The sequence below is a fragment of the Carcharhinus amblyrhynchos genome, chromosome 1 (assembly GCF_965287045.1).
Source record: "Carcharhinus amblyrhynchos chromosome 1, sCarAmb.v2.hapA, whole genome shotgun sequence".
Classification (NCBI taxonomy): Eukaryota; Metazoa; Chordata; class Chondrichthyes; order Carcharhiniformes; family Carcharhinidae; genus Carcharhinus; species Carcharhinus amblyrhynchos.
The window spans coordinates 42,885,121-42,903,404 of record NC_137324.1 but is presented as its reverse complement, the minus strand read 5'-3'; positions in this window follow the sequence as shown (position 1 = coordinate 42,903,404).

Here is an 18,284-nt window from a genome sequence, read left to right as displayed (position 1 = left end):
TCTCACCCACACACCCTCATATTACTCATTTGTTTATGCAACTGTCTATTCCTTTATTTATATCATTGATACAGAGAGTGAAAAGCTGAGGCCCCAGTACAGATCCTTAGGGACCACAACTTATCACGTTCAACCATTCTGCATACATTCCCTTTATTTCAACTATCTGACTCCTACATCTCAACCGATTGCGAACATATAGCTCAGAGCTATCTCCAATTTCACGTGCTCTCATTATTGCTACTAATCTCTCCTTTGGAGACTTATCAAATGCCTTCTGGCAATCCATATTTACCTTAGGAAGAAATTGAAGGCCTTAGAGAAGGTGCAGAAGTGGTATACTAGAATGGTATCAATGATGAAAGACTTCAGAGAAGTTAAAAAAGAATTCAATAAAGATGTTCAAAACCATGAATTGTTTTGATAGGGTAAATGAGCACAATGTGTTTCCAGTGTCAGAAGGGTCATTAATCAGAGGACATAGATTTATAGTGATTTGAGAAAGCACCAGAGGTGTCATGAGGGAACATTTTTTACACAGGCTGTTATCAGTGACGACTTGTCATGGATGCGCTGCCCGCAATTTGCAAATTAACCTTAAAGATTCAACTAGATAAATTAAAGTCACCAAAGTCTCAGAGGAGGCTGCCCTCCTTTTGGAAATGGGGTGGGGCTGACTGGTGGGGATTTAACCTGAGGGTCACCACACCTCAGACAAGGGCAAATTTGAGAACGCAGGACTTTCACGGACAACCTCAGCCAGCACAGGAACTGAACGAGTGCTAATGGCATCGTTCTACATCACGAACCAGCTGTCCAGCCAACTAAACTAACCGACTCAATCAGATATCTACCTGGATAAATACAAAAATGGGAAAAAAATTGCAACGTAATGAAAAAAGAGCAGGGTGTGGGACCAATTGGATAGATTTTCCAAAGATCCAGTATAGGCATGATGGGCTGAAAAGCCTCAATCTGTGTTGTATCCATGTATCCCTGCCTATAATTCCATGATTTAATACCATATTATATGCCATCTTACTCTGGTATCCCTTTCAGCTCAGTAGTAAATGTTGGTATAATGGAATTAGATACTTGTGGCAATTTACATGCTAAAAATGAATAATTTGGCATTCTACAACATAGAATTCATAAGTCCGAACATTCAGTATCATTTTAATACAAACATAAATAATAAATATAGAATCAAGTCCAAGGATATTTATGGTGCCCTATAATGACCCTCTGTGACTAACTTTCCACGGATAAGTTGTGTTGATACTCTGTTTGTTAACACTTTAATATGAATCCAAACTTCATCAATCTGTTGTGGAATGATACAGATATAAAAAAAAACCTAAATGGAGAAAACCTGAAATGAAAATCACTTGACATTTTGAAGAGTAAGTCTTGTTAATGCTTCAGGTGGGGCCTGTTTTCTGATGAATGGTCCCACTTTAAAGGTTTGATCATGCTTTTCTCCCTTCTAGGGACAAAAAAAACCTTGCATCTCATTTCAACTTTTTGTGTTTTTTTTAATTTTCATTCAAGTTTTGCACATTCTGGATTAGCCAGTTATCCCTTAAAATTCACATGGAATGCGAACATATTCTGGAATTTCCTCCCTAATGACATTGTGGGTCAATTGGCTGCAGCATTTCAAGAAGGCAACTCACCACCAACTTAGACTCATAGAATCTAAAGTACAGAAGGAGTCCAATCAGCCCATCGAGCCTCCACAACAATAATCCCACCCCAGATCCCATCCCCATAACCCCACATATTTACAGTCTTAATCCCCTGACCCTAAAGGGCAATTTATCTTGGCCAATCAACCTAACCCACAAATCTTTCAAGTGTGGGAGCAAATTGGAGCATCCAGAGGAAACCCACACAGACATGGGGAGAATGTTCAAACTCCACACAGGCAGTCACCTGAGACCGGAATTGAACCTGGGTCCCTGGCCTTATGAGGCAAGGGCAACTAGGGATGAGCACTCAGTGCCTTGCCGGTGATGGCCATGTCCTACAAATGAATGCTGTTTTTCCCTCTGGACTTTAGACCTAAGACAATTTTGTAGACTGGTGATAAACAAAAATGTGAAGATGCTTCCTCACTTCAGTTTTCAATCCATTATTCCAAATGTACTTCATGTTGTGCTAAGAAAAGAAGGAAACTGGGACCCACTTTGCTACATTTAAAAGTATACTTGTTCCTGACTGATCACTCGATCCCCTTCCAGTCATGGTCCATCAGAGTCTATGTTAATCATTATCTTGGTCTGGCGCTGTTCAATTTTGCCCTGTTAGAGGGTTAACACGCAGCTGTCGACATTCTTCATGTTCTACAGATCTTGATGGATGAGTGGACACATCTTTACAACTTGGCAGATGGAACAATTGTCACAGATGATGGCAACCATACAAGAACAGCTATGCCAATCGTTAATTGTGTTTATGTACATGTTCTGAAGTTCATAAAAATGCTCAGGAGATCCAGAAAACAGAAGCAAATTGTCCTTGTTCACTGAATCTGTAGACACTTGCATCATTCTGTGAAAGCTACACAGTTGCACAATGGTTAGCACTGCAACCTCACAGCACCAGGGACTTGGGTTCAATTCTGGCCTTGGGTGACTTTCTGTGTGGAGTTTGCACTTGTCTGCATGGGTTTGCTCCGGTTTCCTGTTACAGTCCAAAGATATGCGGGTTAAGTTGATTGGCCATGCAAAACTGCCCCTTAGTGTCAGGGAGATTAGCAGGGTCATAACTGGGGTTACGGGGATAGGGCCTGGGTGGGATTGTTGTCAGTGCAGGCTCAATTTGCTGAATGTCCTCCTTCTGCACGGTCAGGATTCTATGATTCGATCAAAGCATTGCCATAAATTTCCAGTGCATCATAAGATGCAAAATTTTGGAATTTTAAGCTGAGCAAAACAAAAGAATTTTTTTTATTGGCAGCTGAATATAGGAGAACTTGACACATTCACATTGAGCTGTTGTCAAGGAGATAGCTGTTCTACTGAAAACAATAAAAAATAATCCTTATGAGCTGCACTGAAATTCATCTACTTCTGTCAAAACTATGCACATTTACATGTGCAAGCACGCAAATTTATGAACTTGGAAGGCACTGCACATTAAATGATGTACTAATCTAGATAGACTAAATTACCCTATCTCTGTCTAGCCTACCTCTCATATTCTTTGTCAGTTCCAAAGAAGAGCCATATTGGACTCAAAATATGAACTCTTTCTCTCTCCACAGATGCTACCAAACTGGATGAGTTTATCCAGCATTTTCTGCCTTTATTTCTATTATTCTTTCATTCTCCTTTCACTCATCTCCTCGGTCAGAGACTTGAGCACTGAATCTAGATGAACACCTCAGTACAATACTGAGGGAGTGTTGTACTGAGGCCAATTTCCACGATCAATTGGACATAAAAGTTCTTATGGCACTGTTAGATAAAGGATTAAGTTCTCCCTATATTTATGATAATATCTATCCTCAATCAGCAATACTAAAACAGCTTGTCTGAATATGATTTCCTTGTTGTTTGAGGGGCTTTGCTGTGGAAAACTGACTGCTGTGTTTTCTACATTACTAGTGAGGACTACACTTCAGAAGTACTTAATTACCTGCAAAGCATTTGATCATCCATAGAATTCCAACAATGCAGAAGGAGGCCATTCGGCCCATTGAGCTTGCACCAAAGAGGCATGGTAGCTTAGTGGTTAGCACTGCTGCCTCACAGTGCAGGGGACCCGGGTTAAATTCACACCTTGTGTAACTGTGGAGTTTGCATGTTCTCCCTGTGTCTGGGTGGGTTTCCTCTGGGTGCTCTCCCACAGTCTGTAAGACATGCTGGTTAGATGAATTGGCCATGCTAAATTCTTCCCTCAGTGTACCCGATCAAGTGTGGAGTGTGGCGACTAGGAGATTTTCAGAGTAACTTCGTTGAAGTGTTAATGTAATTGTACTTGTGATTAATAAATAAATTTTAAAAAGCCAACTCTCTGAGAGAGCACCTAAAGTAAATCGCGTGCCCTAGCCCTGTAATCCTACGATGGCCAATCCACCTAACCTGCACATTTTGGTCTGTGGGATGAAAATGGAGCACCCAAAAGAAACCCACACAGACACAGCGAGAACATGAAAATTTCACATAATGAAAGGTGCTAAATAAGAGCGAGTCCATTTGTTTGCTTTTGAAAGTCATCAATACCATTTCAAGAATATTTTTGTCACTGTGTTGGAACCTGTGGCTTCAAAGTTTGTATTTATTGAGATGAACACCACCTGAAAAGGGAAACTGAAAATGGGAACTAAGAAAGGAAACTGATCCTCCCAGCTTCTAAGGAAACAAAAAGTGAAACTGAAATTGTTCCAATGAAATTTAATCAAATGTTTAAAATGACACAGATCAATGCAATTTTAGCAGAAGAAGACAGAAACTAGATCCAGATGCTGAGAATAAACAAACACACTTGCTGTAGCTGTTTCTATTGCTTGAATAAAACATTGGTGGATTTATGCCATCCAAACCAAGCTGAGGAATGTTCTGCAGATGTTTCAGTGCGTTTCTGGTCAAGACCATACCTGTGAAATTCAGATTGGCTGTGTGCTTCTGTGGTCCAGACATCAGCTAATTCTTAGAAAGAAAGAAGCTGAAATTCTTGGAAGAACAACAGTTTTGAAGAATTTTGTGACTAAGCTTGATGGTCTATATGCTGAATGGACTGCTGAATCCATTTGTAAAATTTGTCTTTGTCACATCTGTCACTTAATGGGTAATTTTTAATGCATAAACAACCACAATTTGCTTGTTAATTTAGAATGAACTTATATTGATTCTAGGTTTAAGAATACAGGAGAGTACCTAAGGTTGATTTTTGCCAAACATTCATTTCTTGTAAATCATGGAAACCTGTGGTTTAGTTCTTCCAGTAAATAACTGGGATTTTGGATTTCTTTTTGTTTAATTTGCTGGCCTTGACCAAGATCATAACAGTCACACTCAATTGCATGTTGCCTGTATTTAGTGTAAAAATGTCCTCAAAGCCGTGACCAGTTCATATCAAGTTGAATGCATACTGTGAGGTGAATCTAATCTAAGAACATACAATAAAATACAGAATAGAAAATAGAGTAGATTTTTTTTTCTCAAATTTGCAGGAGTATGTATCTTAACTTTCTGTCAGGCTGAAGCGTAAACTGCTCACAATACCTATTAGTTTAAACTACTGGAAAATGTGTATCAGTTTGGTGGAAACAGTGTAATTTAAGTCACTATTTCCTTCCCATTACACTGCATACATTGTTTTATTTGGGCAATATGATGCACATACACACAGGATATTTCCCTGCAGTGATAACCTGGGGTTCAATGATTGGCCTCTGGCAACCACAACTACATTCTTGTTTGCCAGATATGTCTCCAGTCATTGCAGAAATTTTGCACTGACCCCTGTTGATCTCCATTTTGCTGGGAGGACATGGCGCCTTATTCAGTAAATGCTGCCTTGATGCCATGAGCAGTTATTCTCAGTTTAAGATTAAAATGAATCAAATAATTAAATATATACCAAGCAGATGAAATAGAACATAGAACATATAGAACATAGAACATATTGTATAAAATAATCAAAATAAAATTTTGCATGAGAGGTTCCAGGGAGAGGTTCCAGAGGATTGGAGGATTGCGGATGTAGTTCCTATTTTTAAGAAAGGGAACAGAGATAGCCCGGGAAATTACCGACCGGTGAGTCTGACCTCAGTGGTTGGTAAGCTGATGGAGAGGCTTCTGAGGGACAAGATTTACGAACATTTGGAGAGGTTTGACATGATCAGGAATAGTCAGCATGGATTTGTCAAGGGCAGGTCGTGCCTTACAAGCCTAGTTGAGTTCTTCGATAATGTGACTGAACACATTGACGAAGGAAGTGCCGTGGACGTAGTGTACATGGACTTCAGCAAGGCGTTTGATAAGGTCCCCCATGCAAGACTTCTTGAGAAGGTGAGAGGGCATGGGATCCAAGGGCCTTTGGCCTTGTGGATCCAGAACTGGCTTGCCTGCAGAAGGCAGAGAGTGGTTGTGGATGGGGCTTTTTCTGAATGGAGGTCAGTCACCAGCGGAGTGCCTCAAGGATCTGTTCTGGGACCCTTGTTGTTTGTCATTTTCATAAATGACCTGGATGAGGAAGTGGAGGGATGGGTAAGTAAGTTCGCTGATGACACGAAGGTCGGTGGTGTTGTGGATGATCTGGAAGGATGGCAAAAGTTGCAGCAGGACATAGATAGGATGCAGGACTGGGCGGAGAAGTGGCAGATGGACTTCAACGCGGATAAATGTGTTGTCGTCCATTTTGGCAGAACCAACGGGATGAACGAGTACACTATTAAGGGCAGAAGTCTGAGTAGTGTTGAGGAGCAGAAGGATCTTGGGGTCCGGGTCCACAGGACTCTTAAATCGGCCTCGCAGGTGGAGGAGGTGGTCAAGAAGGCGTATGGTGTACTGGCCTTCATTAATCGAGGGATTGAGTTTAGGAGTCGGGAGGTAATGCTGGAACTTTATAAGACCCTTGTCAGGCCTCATTTGGAGTATTGTGCGCAGTTCTGGTCGCCTCACTATAGGAAAGATGTAGAAGCTATTGAAAGGGTGCAGAGGAGATTTACAAGGATGTTGCCTGGACTGGGAGGCATGCCTTATGAAGTTAGGTTGAGGGAGCTGGGACTCTTTTCCCTGGAGAGACGAAGGTTGAGAGGCGACCTGATAGAAGTTTACAAAATGTTGAGAGGAATAGATAGGGTGGACTCTCAGAGGCTATTTCCCCGGTTTGAAATGGTCGCTACGAGAGGACACAGATTTAAGGTGCGGGGAGGGAGGTTCAGAAGTGATGTTAGGGGTAAGTTTTTCACTCAGAGGGTGGTGAGTGAATGGAATCGGCTGCCGTCAGTGGTGGTGGAGGCGAACTCGCTGGGGTCTTTTAAAAGACTTCTGGATGAGTATATGGGGTTTAATGAGATTGAGGGTTATAGATAGGTCTGTAGGTTGGTAGGTGATGTGGTCGGCGCAACTTGTGGGCCGAAGGGCCTGTTTGTGCTGTAGTGTTCTATGTTCTATGTTCTATGAATGCTGTGAATCTGAAGTAAAACTTGTTGAACCTACCCAGCAGGGAAATGCTAACCTTCTTTGTCAACATGGATATGTAAACCCAGCATTTTCTATTTTCATTCAAAATAAATAAAATGTGAATATAATTGAACATTTGTATATTTATAAAATGTTAGTTGACAATTATTTTGACATGTAATGAGAAGTAAGTATCATTAAAATCAAGGTGCTTCTAGTTCAATTCTGGCTGATACGGAAGGAAGACATGTAACACCTCTCAGTTGAGACCTGAAGTGAAATAAGTTTAGGACAGACTCAATCCAATTACCCAGCAGCATAAAATTCACTCCCCTGCTGTTATATTTTATAAATATTGGCTTTCACTGAAGTTTCAAATGTGGATTTTTGTAATCTTAATCAGATTATGCCTTTGTGTACAAGATTATTACGGGGCATTGACAGAATGGTTAAGGAGCAGCTATTCCTACGTTCAACCTGATAACACGGCCACTTATGTCTTTGTTATTTACTTACTTCAGTTTAGCTTTCAACACCATTATCCCAACAAAACTCATCCCCAGACTCCATTCCTGGGGCTCAGCTCCTCCCTTTGTGACTGGATCCTAGACTCCTAAACGCAGACACAATCAGTAAGGATAGGTAATGACACCTCCATGATTAGCCTCAACACTGGTGCCCCACAAGGCTGTGGCCCTCAGCCCCTTGCTAGAACTCCTTATGCTATATACTTATGACTGCATGGCCAAATTTCATTCTGAATCCATTTTCAAGTTTGTTGATGACACCACTGTAGTAGGTCAGATCTCAAACAATGATGAGTCGGAACACAGGAAGGAGTGAGAGAATCTGGTGAAATCATGTGATGGCGATAATCTCTCCCTCAATGTCAACATAATGAAAGAGACAATCATTAACATCAGGAAGCATAGTGGAGGACACACCCCTGTCTACATTACTGGGGGTGAAGTAGAAATGTTTTAGAGCTTCAAGTTTCTAGGTGTTCAGTTCACCAACACCCTTTCAGGGTCCCTATACTCTGACGCTATATTTAAGAAAGCTCACTAAACCTCTATTTTCTTGGGAGGGTAATGAAATTCAACATGTCCGCAACAACTCTCACCAAATTTTACAGATGCATCCTAGAAAGCATCCTTTCTGGTTTAGTATGGCTCCTGCTCTGGTCAAAACCACAAGAAACTACGAACGGTTGTGAACATAGCCAAGACCATCACGCATACAAGCAAATCAAGGCAGCTCATCAGCATCTTCCGAAGGGCAGCTAGGAATGGGCAATAAATGCTGGCCTAGTCAGTAATACCCACATCCCATTAATGTGAGAAGGTAGGAATGAGGAAGGAGCATCCAGCAAACTTACTCATTCCATCATTCAATATTGTGCTCAATCTACAAATACTAGATAGAAACTCAAACAGTGTCATTCGATCTGTGGCACATCAGTACTTTCACATCTTGCTTTGTTTCTGTCATGGGTCAGCTCATTGGTAGTTTGATTTATTGTCTATGAGTTAGAAGGTCATGAGTTCAAAACTGACTCAATAGACTTCAATGCATAACCCAGACTGAGTGGGAAAGGAATGTTGTTGTGCCATTTTCTGAAAGTGACTTTAAACTGAGGTGCTGTGTGCCCTCTCAGGATAAAGAATTGTGCTACAGTAGCCACATATATTTGACAATTAACAGCTAATATAGATTATCTTGTAATTTATCTTGTTGGTGTTGTGGGATCTTGCTTTGCATAAATTGACTGCTGCATTTCCTACATTATACAATAGCAAAAGTAAATTCATTATTTGGCTGCAAAGCATTTATAATGTTTGGAGGTCATGAAGGGAGAGACATAAATTCCAAGTTATTTCTTTCCTAAGTCACAGGAATGAGCTGTTACCACATGAGGAATGATGCTCAGACAGTGGCAGTTGTGCTGGGGCATCCATTCTGTGGTTGATGAGAATAATTGACCAATTCTTGGCTGCTCAACTGGGAGTACAGTAGGCCAGGATGGTCAAAGGTTTAGGCAGATGGATTTTCTTCCAAATGCTGCTTCCTTGATGGTGGGCACAGAAATTAACAGCAACACATTCCTTTGGGATTGATAGCTATCCATTTTGCCTCTGACTGGGCTGAATACAGCTCAGAAAGGCTCCTACATATGCTGACTATCATCAGCCTGCTCTGTCTTACCACATCACACATGCTGGGATTCCTGAATTAGTGTCAGAACATACCCTGCTCCATTCTACACTTAGGATTCAGAAAGGTGGACAGAATAAATGCATGCCAGTGTCATCAATTGGAATTTACCATCAATACGCTGAAGGTGGTGGAAATCTGAAACCTCCTCTGCTCTAATTCTACCCAAAATAGAAGCAGGAGCTCTGGACTATTTCTGTCTCTGGATAATATTCTGGATGACTCAGTGATTCATTTAAATCACTTTACTGCGCATTGCAATTTATGGACAAACAAATTTGTCACATGCGTTTGAACAGCAGCGCATTTCCTAAGTGCTGAATAAGGGTGTAAGCTCGGAGCATCAACCGACTGTTTGCTCCACAGGCGCTGAATCACCTGCTGTGCGTGCCAGTATTTTCTAACCTTGTTTTAGATTTGCAGTATTTTGCTGCATCATCTCATAAGTGTTTGGTTTGACACCAAACTCAGGTTTTATGAGCCTGTAATTTATAGCTGGAAAGATGACTGAGGGAAAAAAGGAACTCAAAACTTTTGGGGTGAACAAAAGAAACAAAATGCAAAAATGTTATATCCCTCAACCAAAGAAAAATCTTCTCTCTTCAAAAGAAATGTTTAAAAGGCGGTAAAACTGAGCGTTGACTCTTACTGCTCATAGAAAAAGGACAACATTTTAAAAATAAAATGAATGAGAAAATCCTGATAGTACAGTTCTTATTCTTCATACATATTTCTAAGCTTACATTATGAGACAAGCTTTTTTTAACTTGCATACACAGATAAATTGCATTGTGAAAAATACATCAGCATTGTATTGTGGCAGAAACACTTGGAATCTCACTAAGACAGCAAATGAGGAACTATGCATTATGTAAAAGTACATCAGAGATTTCAATATAACAAGGAATCAGAATGCTTTTATATCTGAACTTGATAAATTTTATGCAGCGTGGAATTGTTTTAGATTAACAATTTTCCTTCTCGCCTTGGTTCGGGAGTTTTCTTTGAGGGAAGTGTGTGTTTCTCATCTGCTGCCAACTCCACACCCTAAGATAAGAGCGCTGTATGATGAATAAGAAATAAGTTCATGCTCAGCGAAATTATTCTGAAAGGATAAAACAAATACCAGGTGTGCGGTTATGTGGGATTTCGGTGCAGCACAAACCACAGCAAGCAAAGCTTGAAGGGTTACAAGGTCAATTATTTTGAATCCAGCAGGGCTCCGAGTATTCCCTGTTTACTTGGCATGCACGTCTGCAGCCGAGATGGGATCTGGCACCACATCACGCTCACAGTTTGGACCCATCAATCAAACTCATCACCCTAATTACACTGGGAGCTGAAACTGACGGACATTAGCAAATCAAAGGGATGGTGCTAATACTAGACACAGAGGCCATTTGAAAAAAAAGCTAAAGCCACTTGTATTAATTTATAGGAAGAGAAATAAACAAATGATGCTGGGAAATTCACTTATGTTTTCAATGCTTCTTTAGAACTCATTTGCAGCTGTTTTATTTAGCCCTTTTATATTTACATTTAAAAGAACTGTTTATCCTCTTCTCACCCCTCGCAAGCATTCATAATGAACGCTTCATGTCTGAATGAGGTAAATTATTTGCATTGTGAAATTATTCTAGTTTTCTCTCTTTCCTTGGCTTTGAGGAAAGTGCGTGTCCGGGAAGCAGACATTCCCTGACTATATGGAATAAGATTCCGAAGCCCTTGGTCATGTCACGTGATGTGCAGGACTGGCTTCATAGAAGCATAGAATCTCTACAGGGCAGAAGGAGGCCATTCAGCCCATCGAGTCTGCACTGATCACAATTCCACTCAGACTCTATCCTTGTAACCCCACACATTTACCCAAGCTAGCTCCCCTGACACTAAAGACATAAGAACATAAGAAATAGGAGCAGGAGTAAGCCATCTAGCCCTTCGAGCCTGCCCCGCCATTCAATAAGATCATGGCTGATCTGAAGTGGATCAGTTCCACTTTCCCACTTTCTCCCCATAACCCTTAATTCCCTTGTCTATCAGAAACCTATCTACCCATGACTTAAATATATTCAACGAGGTAGCCGCCACCACTTCAATGGGTAGAGAATTCCAAAGATTCACCACCATTTGAGTGAAGAAGTTCCTCCTCAACTCCGTTCTAAAGTGCCCCCCCCCTTAGTTTGAGACTGTGCCCTCTACTGTTTTCCTTTCTAAGCGGGAAGAATCTCTCTACCTCTACCCTCTGAACGGCTAATTTAGCATGGCCAATCCAACGAACCCATTGGTTCACACTCCCATCCTTTTGCCCATTCTCTGAAGTAATATTTTTGTTTACCTCTTCTCAACAATTCCTCCGGCAAACTCAACATCTCAATCTAAATTTAAAGTTTATTTAATAGTCACAAGTAGGCTTACATTCACGCTGCACTAAATTTACTGTGAAAGGTCCCTTTTCGCCACACTCCGGCACCTGTTTGGGTACACTGAAGAATTTAGCATGGGTAATCCACCTAACCTGCACATCTTTGGACTGTGGGAGACAACCAGAGTACCCTGAGGAAACCCACGCAGACATGGGGAGAATGTACAAACTCCACACAGACAGTGACCCAAGCTAGAAATCGAACCCGGGTCCATGACGCTGTGAGGCAGCACCCTAACCATTGTGTCACAGTGCCACCCCTCGCTGTGCTGCCCAATCTGTGGGAAATCAGGGTTGACAAGTGCGACAGGGCCCCTGGTAACTCTCACTCCATTTAACAGGAAAAGCAGCCTGGTTCATTTTGAGGATCGGGCCTTATTAAAATAAGGCTGATGTGCTGGAGATGATAAATGACTGGCTTGGGGCAGCCTGCCGGCTACCAGAATTTTAGGCTTCCAACAGAATAAGTAGTTGGGCACTCGATTTCTCGGAGGGAGAACTTTGTGTGGCAGTGGCACATGTTATTCTGAATCCCTATCCTGTTCCTCCGGATCCAAAAAGATAAATAACATCTTTTGCCTTTGGACTCTGCTCTAACTGAACATGCAGCAAGGCCATGTTGCCAGAATTCAAGTCCCAAAATGGCATCAGCGTACATACAATACTTTCAGGCCCTAATTTAAATATCAAAATCAGTCACGAGGCTGCTTCAGGAATATGGCAAAATGGACAGAGCATCAGCGGAAATGTGAATTTTAATTGTTCCTCAGTTTTTTTCAGTTAACAGGATCTTAGGATCTCCACTGAAGAGTGATCAAGCAGAAACGGCCAGGTTTCAGGGGCAGGTCCATGGCATTATCTCCCAAATTCAGGAAGGGAAAAGAGACTATCTGAAAGAAAATACAATGTCCCTCAGAATTTAGTGACAGGTTGATCAATGTGACTAAATATGTCTTTACTTTGCCTACTCAATTGCCACAGAGTGCATCCTGTTAAGGTTTAACTAACAAACAGAGGAGACCAGCAATGAGGCCTCAATCTGGTATACAGCAAGAGATGGCACAATTACACGAAGGGCCAAATTTCCGCACCCTATCCGCTGAAGATAGGAACAGAGCCGAGATAAGGAGAGCCTGAAAATACTGATGCCGAAACATTGGCAGGATTTTCCAGCCGTGCTCACCCCGAAAGCAGAAAAGCCCGCCCAAAGTCAACGGACCTTTCCATGGTCCTCCCCTTGCCTGCTCCGATTCCCATGGTGGGCCGGATGGTAAAATTCACTCCAATGTGTAAATTTCAATACGCCAATCTTGTTGCTGGCAACAATTACCAGATATGAGGAAGTCCCAATCTCTGCCCAACTGGAGCTTATAAAAGCTGTTTGAAAGTTCATTAAGGCTGTCTTCAGTTTTGAGATTCAGATTTTTAAATGGCTGGACAGGGGTCCACACTAACTTCAGAAACAGATTACCTGAAGACAACAGACACAAAGCGGAGAGACGATCACGGCTGCCGAGGACACCAGTCTGCCCCATAAGAGGGTGACACAGCACTTGGTTAATGAGGGTGCCCTTGATACTGTGCAGATGGCAGGGAGAATGGGCACAGTGCCCTTGATTTCAGTAAGGTCAACACCCCTGGCTTTGTCAGCTGAGTTTTATGGGTCCCATTATAAGCAGCAGCTAAACTAAAGGGAGAAGGGCTGGATCCTGAACATCCTCTTCCCCTTAGTCGATTACCTTCGTGCCACAATCATCATCTCATTCATTCAACACCATCTATCCCCTCCCAATGATCATTTCCTGATCACCATCTCACTCCCCTCCCTGCTTCCTGAGCAGCCCCCTCAACCTGATCACCATCTCCCCCCGCATCCTGATCACCATCTACACCCCCCCCATCCTGATCACCATCTCCCCCCGCATCCTGATCACCATCTACACCCCCCCCATCCTGATCACCATCTCACCCCCAGCCCCATCTTAATCACCATCTCCTCTCCATTCTGATCATCATCTCCCCCCAATTCTGATCATCATCTCCCTCCGCATCCTGATCACCATCTCTACCCACCCCCCCATCCTGGTCACCGTCCCCCACCCCCATCCTGATGGAATGTTGGCCTTTACAGCGAGGAGGATGGAATATAAAAGCAGGGAGGTCTTGCTGCAATTGTACAAGGCACTGGTGAGGCTGTAACTAGAGTACTCTGTGCAGTTTTGGTCCCCTTATTTGCGAAAGGATATATTGACCTTGGAGGGAGTACAGAGAAGGTTCACCAGGTTGATACCAGAGATGAAGGGTTTAGTTTATGAGGAGAGATTGAGTAGATTGGGCCTGTTCTCGTTGGAGACCCAGGCTTTACCATTTGCAGGAGTAGAGTGAAACGACCACCAGAGGCAGGAGGTGGTCACCATTCATCCTGGAGGGGACACAGGGAAAGGAGGAAGTGGAGACCCCGTGCATGAGTATTATTTGAACAGATGTCAGTCACCGTGTGCCAGAGATGGCTTCGCCTCTGAAAGGAAACAGTGTAATACCTGTGCCACCTTCCAGTGCTGGAATCAAACCCAGATCACCTGTGCAGGACCTGGCGCCTCAGGGCGGGGTGGAGAGGGTGGCACCCACTCTCGGTGGCTGTCAAATTGACGGCCGCTCTGAACTTTTATGTAACTTGATCCTTCCAGACCCCTAGCGGAGATTATGTGGCATTTCCTAGTCAGCTGTGCACACCTGAGTCAAGCAGGTCACTGAAGTCCTGTGTGCCGGGGCTGGGAAGCACCTCAAATTTAAACTGGTCCAGGCCCATCAGGAAACCCAGACTGCAGGGTTCGCAGTCATTGTGGGGATGACTAATGGACAGGGGCCATGATTGCAGCCACGTCACCCTCAAGGCCCTGCTGCAAAATCCACGAAGATCCGACAATAGAAAGGAGCTCCACTCCCTGAATGTCCAGATGGTGTGTGACCACAATATGAACATTATGCACGTCTGACCGAGACACCAAGGCAGCATGAAAGACAGCTTCATTGTCAGGAGCTCGGACATCAGGCATTTGAGTAGGAGCACAAGCTGTAGGGTGGCTTGTGGGTGATATAGGTTATCTACTTCAGACATGGCTGATGACGCCTGTGCGGAGACCTGTGACTGAGGCAGAGATCCATTAGAGTGAGATCCATGTAGCCACTTGCTGGAGTGAAGAAGTGTATAGGACTCCTCGAAATACGATTCCGGTACCTGGACCACCCTAGTGGGGCCCTACAATACAATCCAGTGATCTCTTCCCACATTGTAGTGGTGTGCTGTGCCCTGCACAACCTGGCACAAGAGAGAGGTGACTATTGGAGGAGGAGAAGGAGGACATGGAGGCCAACCAGCCAGGCATCGCAAGGGAGGAGGCCACCGGGCAGGAGGAGGAGGAGGAAGAGGAGGAGGAGCACCACCGAGAAACATCACCCAGACGCTGGAGGGCTGGTAGCTCAAATGAGGCTGCAAGGGCAGCTAAGGAGGCCCTGGTCACCAGGCAATTTAATCGCTAGGGCCTTGTGTCTGTGGGTTCCATGGCCCCCCCCACCCCCAACCTAAACCTATCTCCTGCAATATTGTCACAGCAGAGTGGTGGGCCTGGGTATGTTGTGTTAGTGAGTTTCTTTGACAGGTAGGAGGGTGATGGCAACTCACTAAGTACTACTATGATGATGCCTTGCTGCAATCTAGTCTGACTCCTACCTGAGCTCCGCATGCATGCTGGCACCTGGGCCCATGTCTGTACAGTGGATAAGGGATCTGAAACCCCCATACAGGGCCCTGGGGCGGACGGGGTAGGGAAGGGGAGAGAAGTGCTCATGGGTTCTGGGGAACCAATGGCTTCCTTTTCTCAGTGATACAGCATTGAGGGGCCTCCTCAACTGATATCAACATGAAGCACCTCTCCGGCGATCGTCAATGGAAGACGGTTCCTGTTTAAGACAAATCTGAGACAAACTAACCACAGGTGTGTGGTGAAAAAACATTTAAAGATTACAAAAAAATGTTTAAATAATAAAAAAAAGTGAACAAAAAATGCTCAACTGCTTCAAGATCTAACAAAATCTTGCAGTCCTTCACCCATACCATCTTGGTGCAACTACAATTTTCTCACCTTATGTGGCCGACCACTAAGTCTCAGTGTCTCTACAGGACGTACATCAGAGGTGGAGGGGGCCAGCTGCTTCCCATGGCCAATAATGCACTTGGCAGGCAACCTCTGGAGGCTCTGGGCCGTGAGGGCCCTGATCAACTTCCAGGTGTCTGGGATGTTCCCTTGACACCCTCTTCACCCTGTTGCCCTTGAGATGCCCCAATATCAGGAAGGGAGGAGTCAGAAGGTGTAGCCACAGTTTGCTGGAGGGCCCCCGCGTGGGCTCGAGCCTTTCCTCCTCCTTTGGGGTTCCTGTGGGCCTCTGGGTCACTACATGGAACAGCAGTACTTTGGCAGTGAGCTCCAGAATCTTCGCTGTCTCCTCGCCCTGCCAGTGCTGAAGCACTACCTGTGTTCTATGCTCCGTGATCGAGCCCTCAGCGATGGCCACCTGAGGCAGAGGCCACTTGTTAATGGTCGCAGCAAATGTCCTCTGTAACTGGGCCACACTCTGCAGACTTTCAGCCATGATCCTCTGCGACTGGACCACGTTCTCAAGGCCTGCTGTCATATCCACTGTTTCTCAGTGCTGTCCCGCTGGGTCTCCTGCAAGCTCTCAAGCCTCTCGGCCACGGGCTGCTGACCCTTGAGAATCATGTTCAGTGCCTCAGCTGTGGCTTGCTGTGACTTGGCTGCAGCCTTCTGGGGCTCCGCTGTGGCCTGCTATGACCTGGCCATCTCTTGGAACCTGCCACTCACGGTGAGGATCCCCTGCCCCAGGCTTTAAAATTTTAAAGTTTATTTATTCGTCACAAGTAAGGCTTACGTTAACACTGCAATGAAGTTACTGTGAAATTCCCTTAGTCACCATGTCCGGCACCTGTTCAGGCCAATACACTTAACCAGCGCGTCTTTCAGACTGTGGGAGGAAACTGAAGCAACCAGAGGAAACCCATGCAGACTATGGGGAGAGCATGAAAACTCCACACAGATAGTGACCCAAGCTGGGAATCGAACCTGGGTCCCTGGTATTGTGACACAGCAGTGTTAGCCGCTGTGCTGCAGGTGCCACTCTTGCAGCATTAGTCTGGTAACAACACAAGACAGACAATAGCTGGTCCATCTGAAAGCTTTGGGACTCCTCCCAACTGCCTCACAGTCAATGAATTGCAGATGTCAGCCCCTCCTGCATTCCCTGGCTCTGGTCGCCCTACTATAGAAAGGATATCATTAAACTAGAAAAAGTGCAGAAAAGACTTACTAGGATGCGAGTGGGACTTGGTGGTTTGAGTTCTAAGGAGAGGCTGAATAGACTTTTTTCTCTGGAGCGTAGAAGGCTGAAGGGGTGAACTTATAGAGACCTATAAAATAGTAAGGGGCACAGATCTGCTAGATAGTCAATATCTTTTCCCAAAGGTAGGGGAGTTTAAAAATAGAGGGCATAGGTTTAAGTTGAGAATGGTGATATACAAAAGGATCCAGAGGGGCAATTTTTTCACGCAGAGGGTGGTGAGTTTCTGAAACAAGCTGCCAGAGGTAGTACTGGGGGCGAGTGCAATTTTGTTGCACTGGGCAGCACGGTAGCACAGTGGTTAGCATTGCTGCTTCACAGCTCCAGGGACCTGGGTTCGATTCCCAGCTTGGATCACTGTCTGTGTGGAGTTTGCACATTCTCCTTGTGTCTGCACGGGTTTCCTCCGGGTGCTCCGGTTTCCTCCCATAGTCCAAAGATATGCAGATTAGGTTGATTGGCCATGCTAAATTATCCCTTAGTGTACTAGGATGCTTAGGTTAGAGGGATTAGTGGGTAAATATGTAGGGATATGGGGGTAGGGCCTGGGTGGGATTGTGGCCAGTGCAGACTTGATGGGCCGAAGGGCCTCTTTCTGCACTGTAGGGTTCTATGATTCATGACTCTATGATTTTTCTTTTAAAAAGCATTTAGACAGTTACATGGGTAAGATGGCTATTGAGGGATATGGGCCAAATGTGGGCAGCTGGGACTAGCTTGGGGGCTTAAAAGAAAGTGTGGCATGGACAAGTTGTGCCAAAGGGCCTGTTTCCATATTGTAAACCTCGATGACTCTATAACTCTATCGTTGCTACATCTCCAGTAGCTGAGGGAGAAGTGATCTCAGAGGCCCAGCATGTAACCTGGGGTCAGCTGAATCCTTGCCTCCAGCAGGCCCCCACAAGCCAGAAACCTCAGATGCTCCCTCCTCCATCCGTTGTACATCAGCGGATGTGTTGAGCTCACCAGAGAGTGACGCAGGAGCCTCACCACTAACTAAACCCACCGATGTGTCAATATCTGGGATGCTAAAGTGTGAGTGGAACCTGACATAAAAACAGGGTCACCTTCAGAAGTCCCGACATCCATATCCCCTGAGA